This window comes from Leiobunum rupestre, chromosome 10 (genome assembly GCF_980474605.1).
Source record: "Leiobunum rupestre chromosome 10, qqLeiRupe1.1.hap1, whole genome shotgun sequence".
Classification (NCBI taxonomy): domain Eukaryota; kingdom Metazoa; phylum Arthropoda; class Arachnida; order Opiliones; family Sclerosomatidae; genus Leiobunum; species Leiobunum rupestre.
Genome location: NC_143393.1, coordinates 29,783,398 through 29,799,255, shown reverse-complemented (window position 1 = coordinate 29,799,255; position 15,858 = coordinate 29,783,398). Strand labels below are relative to the sequence as shown.

Genomic DNA, 15,858 nt, shown 5'->3' with positions numbered 1-15,858 from the left:
ATAATGACCTCGCAGACCACGTATTTCGGGCATATCTATTTATGCCATTTATTCACAGCAGACTCCAGCCGATTTTCTAAATAGCGTTTCGGAAAAGTAGTGCGGGTGAAATAATTCATATTTCTAAAACTGTTGCATCGAGATTATATGCTTTTAAATAGTAACATTTCCCTACGCAGTATAATTTTTACATTTGATATCGTAAAATTTTGAGCCGTGATACAATTTACACATCCGCGATTTACCGGCGAAGATACGCGTTTCATTTTAAAGGTAATAGAAACTAAATCAGAAATTTCGTCTGCTAACACGCGCTAAGATATGTTATAACGTAATTAGCGTCAAACGCCCCTTAGCATCAGATAAACCTGGTGGGAAAAATGTGAAGTTCCTTGATAGGCCACAAACATGGAACCCGGCCACTTGATGACTTGGTTCTAAGGTGGGGCCTTGGGTATTAGCTTAGCTGATTATTATTATGAACTCGGTTGAAGAGGTAAAAAAGACCCAATGTTGCTAGAGACGCTAATATAGGTGTGCTCGCGCAGCCCTTTTTAAAGCCTTCAAATAAGAGACGAGATGAAAGTGACAGGTCTGACGACGACGTCACTAAAACATTCGATTAGCGCCTCAGGCGTAATAAAGAATTCTAAAAAATATATCAAAAATACATTGCTTGGGTACGGCAAATGTCAGAGCAAATATAGTCCGAGGACATAAAACAACTTCTTAAAATCGTGACGTCGTTGACAGACCCTTGAAACATAAAGGCAAACAAATTTACCATTTCAAATCAAGCGTGAGCCCCCGTTGAAAAAGACCAACAACGTTTGGGGAAACTAAAATATATTTATTTATTAAGTTAAACCGATACGCGGTACTTCGGCCGATAGGCCTTCAAGGCGAAGGTACAAGTTAAGACTAACTAACGGAATGTTTTAAAAATAAAAACACGTGACAATAAAAACGCGAAAATGAGCACCCGACACACAAAAATAAACCTACTAAAAAGTACTGTCAAAAAGGAGGATGTTCACACTAAGTTTGATGTAAAATAAGGGGAACGGGGATAAACTGAAGGGGGAAGGCAAATACCAACAAGGGGGAGGCAATGCTTTCAAACAAAACTCCATTATTGTTATTTTTATTATTAATGATCTAAATGGTAACTTATATCCTAAGAGGTATATAATCCAACCAGCGAGAGCGGTTGAAAATGACTAAATCGACTTGTTGAGCGACAACGATCACCAGCATTAAACTAATGAGCGAGTACCGAGGTTAAATTTCGTCGACACCGCATCTTATTGGATTTGTCGTTCGGAAGTCGTGTTGTGGGAAACGCCCGGCTGGTGGCGCTGGCATACAAAACAAAAACAGCAGACGGGAAATGGAGGCCGCCCTCGTAAGGCGTTCTTTCGGTTTTTGTTCCCTTCTTGAATGCCGTAAAAACGAGCCATCAGTTCGCTTATATCATTGTGGTTCCCGCTACTTACGATATCCCTTTTAAAAAGCTAGGAGCAACAAACACAGGGAGAACGCAGCTAGCCTTTAAACACGCTAACGCAGTGTTGCCTTCAAATTTCATTGGACGAGCCTTTACGCTGAAGGTTTTACGGAAAGGGGGAAGACCATTTCCCAATTTTCCCCTTCAACCGGCAACAGGCGCTAAAGTGTTTAACCAATGAAAACTGTACACAATAAAATCCACGGCTTTTGACGGGTTGCGTTCCGCTTGTGTGGGGTGCTGTGTTTGTTGCTCCTAGGTAGAAAGGATCTATTATGTCCAAAAAGAGGGGAGGAAGCCTACATCCCTCGCTTATAAATATCGACAAATCAAACTTGAAAGGTCCCCTTCCGACATGGGAACAGAATCACCCGCAGCGACGCGTTTCCGCGGCAGATATTTCGCTGCCAAACGAAGAGAATAAATTTGTCGTCAACAAAACCGCCAAATATATTCTGAATATATTGAAAAGGGCATTAGTTCGCTCGCTATATTATCTTGTAGCGAATCCGTAATGAGAAGATGTCCCGGCGAATATCTTTACAAAAATACACGGTTTGTACGCCATATGCGGCGGGTGTGAATGGACCATATGTTTATGTGACAATATCCCACATTTATTTAAAACCACCAAAACCCAAAAGCCGACCTAACCCTAGACCTAACCTAATCTAACCGATTTGGGTGCCGATACTAACAAAGTCATCGATCATAACATTAGTGTATATAATTAAATCATTGTAAAAGACGGTAGAGATAAGGGAGTGCGTATGCCGATAAGGGGCACCTGCGGGCGGGGGAAACGGGCCCCTATAGGGGCCCCCTTTTGCGGCAATATTCGGCGGGGTCAAAAGGTTAGCTGATTTACGAGGTCAATAGGTTATCTGCCCCTATGGACACGATGCAAACAGCCGTTAAATAGGTGTGAAACGGACCCCCTATAGGGGCCCCATTTTGCGTACATTTTCGGCGGGGTCAAAAGGTTAGGTCAATAGGTTAGATGATTTACGATAGGTTATCTGCCCCTATTCCGCAGGTGGTGTGGACTGACACGATGTTATGCAAACAGCCGGCCAGTCATAGTTAATAGCTGGAGGCACCCCATTTTAGGTCAAAAGGTTAGCTGATTTACGATGTTATAACCCATAAAACCCAGGTGTTAACCCATTTTAGGTCAATAGGTTATCTGCCCCTATGGCGGTGACACGATGTTATGCAAACAGCCTACCCGTCATAGTTAATGTCGGGCACAATTCGAGTTGGTTTTCGCCGACAAACACTTTCGGGCCCCTAAGCGTACCGTAAAATAGCGGGCGGTCATCGGTAAAAGTGTTTTGGGAAAAAAAGAGAAGAGTGTATACAAATTATAAGGTTTTATTATTGCTCCCAATCGCTAGAAATTGGCTTTTTTTTTCCCATTCACTATAAATCGCAGCAGTTTGCCAGAATTAGTTTTATCTCTCCGAAATAATTAATGTACCCAAAATTGGACCGCCAGTTTATTATTCTTTTTAGGGGGATCTCTATGGGCGTTTAACATTACAATAAAGCTAAAAGGTCCAGTTTGGGGTACATTTGGTCCGAAATGGGGTACATAGGGGCGAAAATGGTGACTTTGGTCGTTTTTAGGGTACATTTGGTCCATTTGGGTCCATTTTTGGGTACATCCGAATTGCAATTGGAAAAACGAAGAGCCGTAATTTGTTCCACCCATCCCTAAACTCCTTAAATTTATTGCTATAATTTATTTATCGCTGGCGAACCCTAGAATATAATTAATAAGGACAAGTTATTTAAATTTAATTTAGAACTTTTGTTTACATGATTACGACTAATCCGATATGATATATAATCCGTTTAAATCGTAATTTATCTATATAATTGTAATTAATTCGACATTTTAAAGGGTTGAAACGAACTACCTTCTGCAACTTGTATAAATAATTTAATTAAAAGTTCTAACTCACGTATTTGTAGTGTCTAGCCGCAGTATCGTCTGACATACGAGGGACAGCGACTTACCACCCCACCACACCCCACAGTCGCATTCGAATCTTCTTTAACTAAGAACTCTCTGCATAATTAATTTTTATAAAGTAAAAAAATAACCTTATTAATAGTTAATTAATAAGATATATAAATAATTATGCTTTATATGCTTTACGTAATGTGTTTACTTCTATATTAAGCTATTTTAAATACCATTATTGGGCTCAAGTACATACCATAAATATAATATAGCAAATTTGAGGGTGTGTATTGACAATATAAATACCAAAACAGTAAAAAAAAAATAACCTTGTTTAGCGTTTTTCGATTAGAAATTTATTATCAATGATCGTTATATAGTGATATACCATTTCTTATCTTGATAAGTTTACAGATAGAGGTAACCATTGTTACGTTACAATGCGGTTTTTGTTATGGAACCAATGACAATAAGCTTTAAAATTTGCTTATCTTTGAAAAAAGTCTCTTATTTCCAAGAACTATCTTATCGTGTGTAGATGCTCTAGAATTTTTAAAGAGGAAGTGGCTGTGCGATATAATATTATTTTGGCGTATTTCAATAGGTTTTTCTATAAAATGTTCAACGGCCGGTCTCCGTCACGCAACACCAACTTCACTAATAAAAGTTGGCAGTACTTTTTTATTTCCTCTTGGCCATCGAAATCTCATATGTATCTAGAATGCTGCCGCCTACGGCCGAGCTTGTCGCCAGTTCGTTTTGAGCCTTCAGCCAATGAGAGGCCGTAGAGTGGTTCCACCAAGGAGGATAATAATTCTCCTTGGTAAATATAATAAAATAGAAACTTACTTTTTTTTCTCTTTGACGGTACAAAGGGATACAATATTTCCATCAACGCGACTTCCCACCCCACCACACCCCACAGTCGCATTCGAATCTTCTTTAACTAAGAACTCTCTGCATAATTAATTTTTATAAAGTAAAAAAATAACCTTATTAATAGTTAATTAATAAGCTATATAAATAATTATGCTTTATATGCTTTACGTAATGTGTTTACTTCTATATTAAGCTATTTTAAATACCATTATTGTCTCAAGTACATACCATAAATATAATATAGCAAATTTGAGTGTGTGTATTGACAATATAAATACCAAAACAGTAAAAAAAAATAACCTTGTTTAGCGTTTTACGATTAGAAATTTATTATCAATGATCGTTATATAGTGATATACCATTTCTTATCTTGATAAGTTTACAGATAGATGTAACCATTATTACGTTACAATGCGGTTTTTATTATGGAACCAATGACAATAAGCTTTAAAATTTGCTTATCTTTGAAAAAAGTCTCTTATTTCCAAGAACTTGTATAATTATCTAGAATGTACTAGAGCTATTAGATATTTTGGATGAAAGGCGATCTAAAATTTATGCTTGTTTACTTAATTATTTCATTTAACCTCATTTTGGGTATGATCACTCTAGTACAAACATTGATCATAATCGATATCCTGAAACAATCATCAAATTGATAATATTATATTTTTAATGATTAATTAATCGCTTGTTTTATTTTTTATTACCTTAAGACATTTTATCGTTATTTAATAAATTAATTGTACATTATTTATCGTTATTTAGTTTTTCGTTGAGCAAAGTTTTTTGTCTATGATTATTTGATAAAAAACGTCTCTTATTCACAAGAACTTGTATATTTATCGAGAATGTACTAGCGCTATTAGATATTTTGGAGGAAAGGCGATCTAAAATTTATGTCTATTTACTTAATTATTCCATTTCACTCTAGCCTTAACCCAACCAGTGTTTATTCTTTATATTTAAATAAACCATATGATGTTTTTTATATTGACAAAATTCCGATTAAACAGAAGCGAAGATATAAGAAAAGGTTTTTATTGGAATATCCATTTCAGAAGACCAACGTCAGTGAATGAATTGGGCTAAATTTGGAATGATGTAATGAATAAGGGAATTATACATAACATAAAACTGAATTGTTGGAAGATTCAGGGTTATATCAAATGAAGGTGCTGAATAAGTAAACGTTATCTGAAACACTTAACTTGGAAGAAAATCAAAATAGGGCTGATATTATTTCTACCCTCAGAACCCACATTTTATACTTTATATACGGAGATCCCTCAAAAATCGAGAACAGTTTATGAATAGACTCGGTTCGAGTAAAACGTATGTGTTTGTCTTCTTCGAATATAATCCAAATGGGTCGAAACAAATATATTCAGTGTCCAAGTTGCGAGAAACGAATACGTGGCTATAGATTAAGAACCCATAAATGTAAACGTACATCGTGTACAACATGCAATAAATCGTTTAAATCACAACTGAGTCGGCATATTAGACGGTGCAGTCTAAGCCCTCACAAAGTAAACTTGGGTAAAGTAGAAGCGGAAATTGATAAACAACGAGTCCGCGCAGAAGCCGTTGCTCGATCGGGACTACCATCGCATCTTTTTGGAAATTTGACAAGTGCTTGGGTGGAACAAATGAAAACCCCTAAACGAATAAACAAAGATATAGAACTTAGACCATGGCAGAAAAGTTTATTGGAACATTTAATTCTCTCAGACAGAAAAATAATATTTGTAATAGGAAAAGATGGAAATGAAGGAAAATCGTGGATGTTAAATTACTTGAAATCCCGTAAGCCCGACTTTGTACATTGTCAGCAAGTGACAGTTTCGGGGAGTGAAATGCTTTTTCAATTGAAAAAAGTTTGCTCTGGTGTGAACCACTTTTTCTTTAACACCTTGAGAAGTATAAAAATATGCGACGAACACTTGGCAGTATTTGAAAGTTTAAAAGATGGTGAAATTGTTAGTACGAAATATAATTGTGTGAGTATAAATATTAGTACTCCAAATGTAGTTTGTGTTTTTGGAAATTATATGCCTGAATCTTACGGTTTAAGTTCTGATAGAATTGTACGATTTTATATAAAAAATAATTATTTATGTAAAAATTAATTATGAAATATGTATAGTAGAAATGTTAATATAAAATTTGCATAATTGAGGACGTGTGAATATAAAAATAGTAAACTTAAGGTTGTTTGTGTTTAATTCCCGATTTTTTTGGTATATGTTCATATTATAGCCGTCCTCAGGTTATCTATATAAAAACAAATGGTTGTACAAAAAAATGAAAAGAAAGAATAATAAAATTGTTGATTTAAACCAGAAAAGGTATGTCGGTCAAATGTTTGAGTTTTCTTAAATTTATTTCATATACATTTCTACATGTTTTTATTTCACTGTAATAAAGTCTCTAACACTTATGAATAGATAATTGTATAATTGATTTACAAGTTATTAGAGTTAGAAATTTAGTCTTAGCAATTGTTTTTTCACGCTTTATTTAAGTCAAGCAATAACATTTTTAAAAATGAAAGCTGTTAAACGAAATAAAATAAGCATTTCTGAACTTTTTATATTAATTATGTTTTATTATTTATAACGATATGGATTTCAATACATTTGAAGAAGCGAGTAAACTCAGCTTATCAGACTTGGGCAAAGTGGTTTTTAATTGATGGTGTTATATAATAAAATATACTTCAGCTTTTGAATAAGATTTTTTTCTATCCAACCGATATCCTTTATATAAAAGCTGAAGTAATTTATCCATTCAATTCAACAAGCATTAAAAAACCCGGTTCAAGTCAGAATAGCTGTGCAAAGTACTAATAACGTAGAAAATGTTTTTGGGGGTTCCATTGACCTGATGAAAAATTTTCATAAGATAAAGTTACTGGACTGATGGAAGCTTCAGTGTTTTCAGAGCGAAGTCTTAATTGCATATTCTAAGTTTTTTTAAAAACAAGTTTATTTCTAAAAATGAAAAGGACATGTTTTATCGGGGGCAAACTTTTTCCGTGTGAATGGAGAAATGATAATTAAAGAGTTAGCTATTTACGATACGGAAACGGAGAAGCATAACGTCTGGACCTTTAAACCACCATATCCATATTCCAGTCTTACGGAAGACGATAAATGGCATTGTAGATGGTTGTATTGGAACATTTGTGATCTCCGTTGGGACGACGGACAGGAAGACTACAACAGCCTAGGAGCCATCGCGAATTATATAAAAGAACAAGGGTTAAAGTTTTTTTTTGGAAAGGTTTAGTAAAGGCCAAAGTTTTATCGGATTTCATAGGAGTTAACGTCAAGAACGTCGAGGATTTAGACTGTCCTACCATTCTTTGTATAAGTGCTCCTAAACATTGTCATTTTCACCGTGACCCTAATAATTTCGCCGTTGTGAAATCTCACAAAATCGCTGTGTGGTACCGAAAAATCGTGTGTAAGAAAATATAAGTCGTTTTAAGATTATTTTTGCTACTTTTTCATCACATTGGTTTTACGTTATGTCTGTTTTCTAAAATTACGTTTCTTAAATAGCGTAACGTATTAAAGTTGAATAAAGAGTTTTTCATTTTATTTTAATTTTAGTGTTTTTATAATATCTTTCTGACTACATGTGTATTGTTTAACTTCTTTCATTTTTAAAAATGAAATTGCTTGATTTAAATAAAGCGTGAAAATTATTAGTTTCGAAATGATATTTACAAATCTTATCCAATCTAAAGTCCATCGTTCGGGTATTAGTAAGTATTTCATACAAACTAACTTAATTCAGTATTTTTAGAAGTGAAGAGAAAACACATTGTGAAAAACCAAATGAAAAGAGACTTTAAACGGTTTTAAAAATCTTAATATATATATTTAAAAAATCCAACGTTTCGGCAGTGTAGCATATGAAAGTATTAAGTTTCAAAAAGTGCATTTAAATTGAAGTGAGGCCTGTTTTGGGATTCCCCTTGTTCCTCCTTCTTTCATCTCAGCATGTTTCCCCTTTTATCATGGTTTCTCTCCAAAAAATAGCCAAAAATCTTAAATCAGTAGGTCTCGATCCTATTTATCTCCCACCGCCCAAATTGGCAGCTTTATTATGTAATAACAAAGAACCAACAAGGCCATCATTTATAAAATCTCCCGTGTTTGTGGTGATTATTACATGGGGGGGCAATGCCGTAGCCCATTTCATCAAAGGCGTAAAGAGCCCCAAAATTATAAACAACCCGTACAATAATTCTCCCCCTTAGCGAACACCTTCGTGTTTTTGGTGCCATAATGCTAGATGGGACTCAATAGACATACTAGCTCAACCCAAAATTACATAAAACTCATTTCAATGTACGCGAATCCATCGAAATTTAAAAAAATAAATCTGCGCAATGTTTAAACCGTGACGATGGTTCCCTTTAACGTAGGCACGTTTTCTCCACTTTTTAAAACGTGTTTATGGTCCTCACCCTCTCACACACACACACACACAACAAACCAATTCATCCTCTCGCAGAATCCACCATTCCGACATAAAAGCCTCGAGCGCGAACGAAGATATCGAGCCCATATAACACTTCGACGGGGGTCGACTCGCCTTTGAGAAAAAACGCTCGCGGCTAAAGAACAGTAGCCCCCACTATATGTATGCATAAATATTTTTTCGTCCCAAAGTTTTACCATCGTACTGTCAGACTTGTAAAAATCCCATGAAGAAGGAGGAACAGTTCCTCCGAAACGTTCGATTTTTTAAATAAATATATTGTGAATTTTAAAAACGGTTAAAGTCTCTTTTCACTAAGTATTTTTAAATATTTGAATATCGGAATTGTATTTCGTTGCGTTAAAAGTAGAGTTTAGATGTATAGTCGTTTTAAGAAATACTCGTGATATAGGTTCAAGTGCCAAGCATATTTAAGTACTACAATGATATTAAAATAAAGTTTAAAAATATTTCCATTCTACGTTACTTTAACAACGAATATTCTATGACGTCAAAACACACAAATCCATGTTTCAAAGTCAAATTAACCGCGCAAAACACTTAAATCTATGTTTTCATTTGATTTTTAAATTAACCGCGACGCGCCCCCAGACCGCGCCCCCCGAGAAATCCGCGCCCCAGACCGCGTCCCCCCAGGGGAAATCAGCGCACGCGCCCAAGACGGCGAGGTGGGGAGGGTAGCATGTCTTATGGGAAACCAAAGTCATTTTAAAATTTGTTTCAGCTTCAATTTTAAATATATATAATTAAACAAAATAAAAGAAAGAAAGAAATAAAAAATATAAAAAACATAGTTTGAAATTATGGTCGTTGTCGGAATTCGCGAACATATAGGGTCTTTTATCTAAGCGCGATTCCACCTTTGAGGTTGGGGATGGTTAACTTTTATTCAATAGATAATGCTCTCAAAATTATTCGTAAAACGTTTTGATCAAGTAATTTATATTTCTGTATTATCCGATTACGCGCGTCGCTCAGGTTATGACTTTTTACGCGTTCTATCTGTTTGTATTTGGATTTTTTAGCCATTTCTATCTGGGTTGAAAAGGAACGAGTGGGCTCGAAAAAGCTTCCCCAATATTCTTTTTAATAAAAGTTTATTTTAAACCATGAAGTATCTGTCTCTATAGTATATTAATTACTATTTACTAGTTTAAATTAACCATGGTTAAATATTGCGTTTAGTCATTACTTACTATTATCATTAAACTACGTTAGTCAAAACTTACTATTAGCGTTTAGCTACTTTAGTCATTACATATTATTATCTTAAACCTCCACGACTTATTATCGAAAGGGGAAAACCGATGAGCTCCGGGAAGTATTTGCGTCGACGTCGCCGGTATGTCCTTTTTGCCCTAGCGGAAACCAACTTTTAAAAGCTTTAACAATTTAACGGTATACGTTTTCGACAATAAGGCAAGTTCGTATTAACTTACGATGGACGACGTTACCTTTTTTGGTATGAACGAATCTTTTCTCTGTCACACAGGAAAAATAAATTCCGTTTTAATACTTTATTGAAACAGGTCTGCTCGTAACTTCAAACAAAAACTAACTCGGCTTGGAATTATTCACAAAAACAGGATACTAAAATATTCAGTGGATTAATTAGCGAGACAATCTAACTAATCTGAAGTTTCAAGTAATGAAAGTGCCCTATGTGTAGTTACAAATGTTTTTATGACGGTTAGATTTATTTATTTATTTATTTAAGAGACATACCTACGAAGCCGGTACGACTTACATGTAGTCATCACGATATGTGGTTTAGCTGATTGATTGAATGATTAGCGCGATATTTTGCAGCGATGTTAATGTAACTGCAAGGCGTTAACCGACGCCTTGTGAAATACCTTGTTTATATACATTATACAGAGATGCTAATATATTAATGGTAAGTTGCGAAAATCACAGTGCGCGTAAAACTCAGACATTATATAGTGACTAGTAAAACAATATAGCATAGTGAACAAGTCGGCCTGAACACAATATGTTGATATACGAAGCCCTCCCCACCTCGCCGTCTTGGGCGCGTGCGCTGATTTCCCCTGGGGGGACGCGGTCTGGGGCGCGGATTTCTCGGGGGGCGCGGTCTGGGGGCGCGTCGCGGTTAATTTAAAAATCAAATGAAAACATAGATTTAAGTGTTTTGCGCGGTTAATTTGACTTTGAAACATGGATTTGTGTGTTTTGACGTCATAGAATATTCGTTGTTAAAGTAACGTAGAATGGAAATATTTTTAAACTTTATTTTAATATCATTGTAGTACTTAAATATGCTTGGCACTTGAACCTATATCACGAGTATTTCTTAAAACGACTATACATCTAAACTCTACTTTTAACGCAACGAAATACAATTCCGATATTCAAATATTTAAAAATACTTAGTGAAAAGAGACTTTAACCGTTTTTAAAATTCACAATATATTTATTTAAAAAATCGAACGTTTCGGAGGAACTGTTCCTCCTTCTTCATGGGATTTTTACAAGTCTGACAGTACGATGGTAAAACTTTGGGACGAAAAAATATTTATGCATACATATAGTGGGGGCTACTGTTCTTTAGCCGCGAGCGTTTTTTCTCAAAGGCGAGTCGACCCCCGTCGAAGTGTTATATGGGCTCGATATCTTCGTTCGCGCTCGAGGCTTTTATGTCGGAATGGTGGATTCTGCGAGAGGATGAATTGGTTTGTTGTGTGTGTGTGTGTGTGAGAGGGTGAGGACCATAAACACGTTTTAAAAAGTGGAGAAAACGTGCCTACGTTAAAGGGAACCATCGTCACGGTTTAAACATTGCGCAGATTTATTTTTTTAAATTTCGATGGATTCGCGTACATTGAAATGAGTTTTATGTAATTTTGGGTTGAGCTAGTATGTCTATTGAGTCCCATCTAGCATTATGGCACCAAAAACACGAAGGTGTTCGCTAAGGGGGAGAATTATTGTACGGGTTGTTTATAATTTTGGGGCTCTTTACGCCTTTGATGAAATGGGCTACGGCATTGCCCCCCCATGTAATAATCACCACAAACACGGGAGATTTTATAAATGATGGCCTTGTTGGTTCTTTGTTATTACATAATAAAGCTGACAATTTGGGCGGTGGGAGATAAATAGGATCGAGACCTACTGATTTAAGATTTTTGGCTATTTTTTGGAGAGAAACCATGATAAAAGGGGAAACATGCTGAGATGAAAGAAGGAGGAACAAGGGGAATCCCAAAACAGGCCTCACTTCAATTTAAATGCACTTTTTGAAACTTAATACTTTCATATGCTACACTGCCGAAACGTTGGATTTTTTAAATATATATATTAAGATTTTTAAAACCGTTTAAAGTCTCTTTTCATTTGGTTTTTCACAATGTGTTTTCTCTTCACTTCTAAAAATACTGAATTAAGTTAGTTTGTATGAAATACTTACTAATACCCGAACGATGGACTTTAGATTGGATAAGATTTGTAAATATCATTTCGAAACTAATAATTTTCACGCTTTATTTAAATCAAGCAATTTCATTTTTAAAAATGAAAGAAGTTAAACAATACACATGTAGTCAGAAAGATATTATAAAAACACTAAAATTAAAATAAAATGAAAAACTCTTTATTCAACTTTAATACGTTACGCTATTTAAGAAACGTAATTTTAGAAAACAGACATAACGTAAAACCAATGTGATGAAAAAGTAGCAAAAATAATCTTAAAACGACTTATATTTTCTTACACACGATTTTTCGGTACCACACAGCGATTTTGTGAGATTTCACAACGGCGAAATTATTAGGGTCACGGTGAAAATGACAATGTTTAGGAGCACTTATACAAAGAATGGTAGGACAGTCTAAATCCTCGACGTTCTTGACGTTAACTCCTATGAAATCCGATAAAACTTTGGCCTTTACTAAACCTTTCCAAAAAAAAACTTTAACCCTTGTTCTTTTATATAATTCGCGATGGCTCCTAGGCTGTTGTAGTCTTCCTGTCCGTCGTCCCAACGGAGATCACAAATGTTCCAATACAACCATCTACAATGCCATTTATCGTCTTCCGTAAGACTGGAATATGGATATGGTGGTTTAAAGGTCCAGACGTTATGCTTCTCCGTTTCCGTATCGTAAATAGCTAACTCTTTAATTATCATTTCTCCATTCACACGGAAAAAGTTTGCCCCCGATAAAACATGTCCTTTTCATTTTTAGAAATAAACTTGTTTTTAAAAAAACTTAGAATATGCAATTAAGACTTCGCTCTGAAAACACTGAAGCTTCCATCAGTCCAGTAACTTTATCTTATGAAAATTTTTCATCAGGTCAATGGAACCCCCAAAAACATTTTCTACGTTATTAGTACTTTGCACAGCTATTCTGACTTGAACCGGGTTTTTTAATGCTTGTTGAATTGAATGGATAAATTACTTCAGCTTTTATATAAAGGATATCGGTTGGATAGAAAAAAATCTTATTCAAAAGCTGAAGTATATTTTATTATATAACACCATCAATTAAAAACCACTTTGCCCAAGTCTGATAAGCTGAGTTTACTCGCTTCTTCAAATGTATTGAAATCCATATCGTTATAAATAATAAAACATAATTAATATAAAAAGTTCAGAAATGCTTATTTTATTTCGTTTAACAGCTTTCATTTTTAAAAATGTTATTGCTTGACTTAAATAAAGCGTGAAAAAACAATTGCTAAGACTAAATTTCTAACTCTAATAACTTGTAAATCAATTATACAATTATCTATTCATAAGTGTTAGAGACTTTATTACAGTGAAATAAAAACATGTAGAAATGTATATGAAATAAATTTAAGAAAACTCAAACATTTGACCGACATACCTTTTCTGGTTTAAATCAACAATTTTATTATTCTTTCTTTTCATTTTTTTGTACAACCATTTGTTTTTATATAGATAACCTGAGGACGGCTATAATATGAACATATACCAAAAAAATCGGGAATTAAACACAAACAACCTTAAGTTTACTATTTTTATATTCACACGTCCTCAATTATGCAAATTTTATATTAACATTTCTACTATACATATTTCATAATTAATTTTTACATAAATAATTATTTTTTATATAAAATCGTACAATTCTATCAGAACTTAAACCGTAAGATTCAGGCATATAATTTCCAAAAACACAAACTACATTTGGAGTACTAATATTTATACTCACACAATTATATTTCGTACTAACAATTTCACCATCTTTTAAACTTTCAAATACTGCCAAGTGTTCGTCGCATATTTTTATACTTCTCAAGGTGTTAAAGAAAAAGTGGTTCACACCAGAGCAAACTTTTTTCAATTGAAAAAGCATTTCACTCCCCGAAACTGTCACTTGCTGACAATGTACAAAGTCGGGCTTACGGGATTTCAAGTAATTTAACATCCACGATTTTCCTTCATTTCCATCTTTTCCTATTACAAATATTATTTTTCTGTCTGAGAGAATTAAATGTTCCAATAAACTTTTCTGCCATGGTCTAAGTTCTATATCTTTGTTTATTCGTTTAGGGGTTTTCATTTGTTCCACCCAAGCACTTGTCAAATTTCCAAAAAGATGCGATGGTAGTCCCGATCGAGCAACGGCTTCTGCGCGGACTCGTTGTTTATCAATTTCCGCTTCTACTTTACCCAAGTTTACTTTGTGAGGGCTTAGACTGCACCGTCTAATATGCCGACTCAGTTGTGATTTAAACGATTTATTGCATGTTGTACACGATGTACGTTTACATTTATGGGTTCTTAATCTATAGCCACGTATTCGTTTCTCGCAACTTGGACACTGAATATATTTGTTTCGACCCATTTGGATTATATTCGAAGAAGACAAACACATACGTTTTACTCGAACCGAGTCTATTCATAAACTGTTCTCGATTTTTGAGGGATCTCCGTATATAAAGTATAAAATGTGGGTTCTGAGGGTAGAAATAATATCAGCCCTATTTTGATTTTCTTCCAAGTTAAGTGTTTCAGATAACGTTTACTTATTCAGCACCTTCATTTGATATAACCCTGAATCTTCCAACAATTCAGTTTTATGTTATGTATAATTCCCTTATTCATTACATCATTCCAAATTTAGCCCAATTCATTCACTGACGTTGGTCTTCTGAAATGGATATTCCAATAAAAACCTTTTCTTATATCTTCGCTTCTGTTTAATCGGAATTTTGTCAATATAAAAAACATCATATGGTTTATTTAAATATAAAGAATAAACACTGGTTGGGTTAAGGCTAGAGTGAAATGGAATAATTAAGTAAATAGACATAAATTTTAGATCGCCTTTCCTCCAAAATATCTAATAGCGCTAGTACATTCTCGATAAATATACAAGTTCTTGTGAATAAGAGACGTTTTTTATCAAATAATCATAGACAAAAAACTTTGCTCAACGAAAAACTAAATAACGATAAATAATGTACAATTAATTTATTAAATAACGATAAAATGTCTTAAGGTAATAAAAAATAAAACAAACGATTAATTAATCATTAAAAATATAATATTATCAATTTGATGATTGTTTCAGGATATCGATTATGATCAATGTTTGTACTAGAGTGATCATACCCAAAATGAGGTTAAATGAAATAATTAAGTAAACAAGCATAAATTTTAGATCGCCTTTCATCCAAAATATCTAATAGCTCTAGTACATTCTAGATAATTATACAAGTTCTTGGAAATAAGAGACTTTTTTCAAAGATAAGCAAATTTTAAAGCTTATTGTCATTGGTTCCATAATAAAAACCGCATTGTAACGTAATAATGGTTACATCTATCTGTAAACTTATCAAGATAAGAAATGGTATATCACTATATAACGATCATTGATAATAAATTTCTAATCGTAAAACGCTAAACAAGGTTATTTTTTTTTACTGTTTTGGTATTTATATTGTCAATACACACACTCAAATTTGCTATATTATATTTATGGTATGTAC

The 15,858-nt window shown here is 34.2% G+C and overlaps 1 protein-coding gene across 1 annotated transcript in view; it reads left to right on the top strand.

Moving 5' to 3' along the window:
* Positions 1–15,858, top strand: part of Epac (Exchange protein directly activated by cAMP) — a 113,478-nt gene that overhangs the window by 35,985 nt on the left and 61,635 nt on the right. The window lies entirely within an intron of this gene.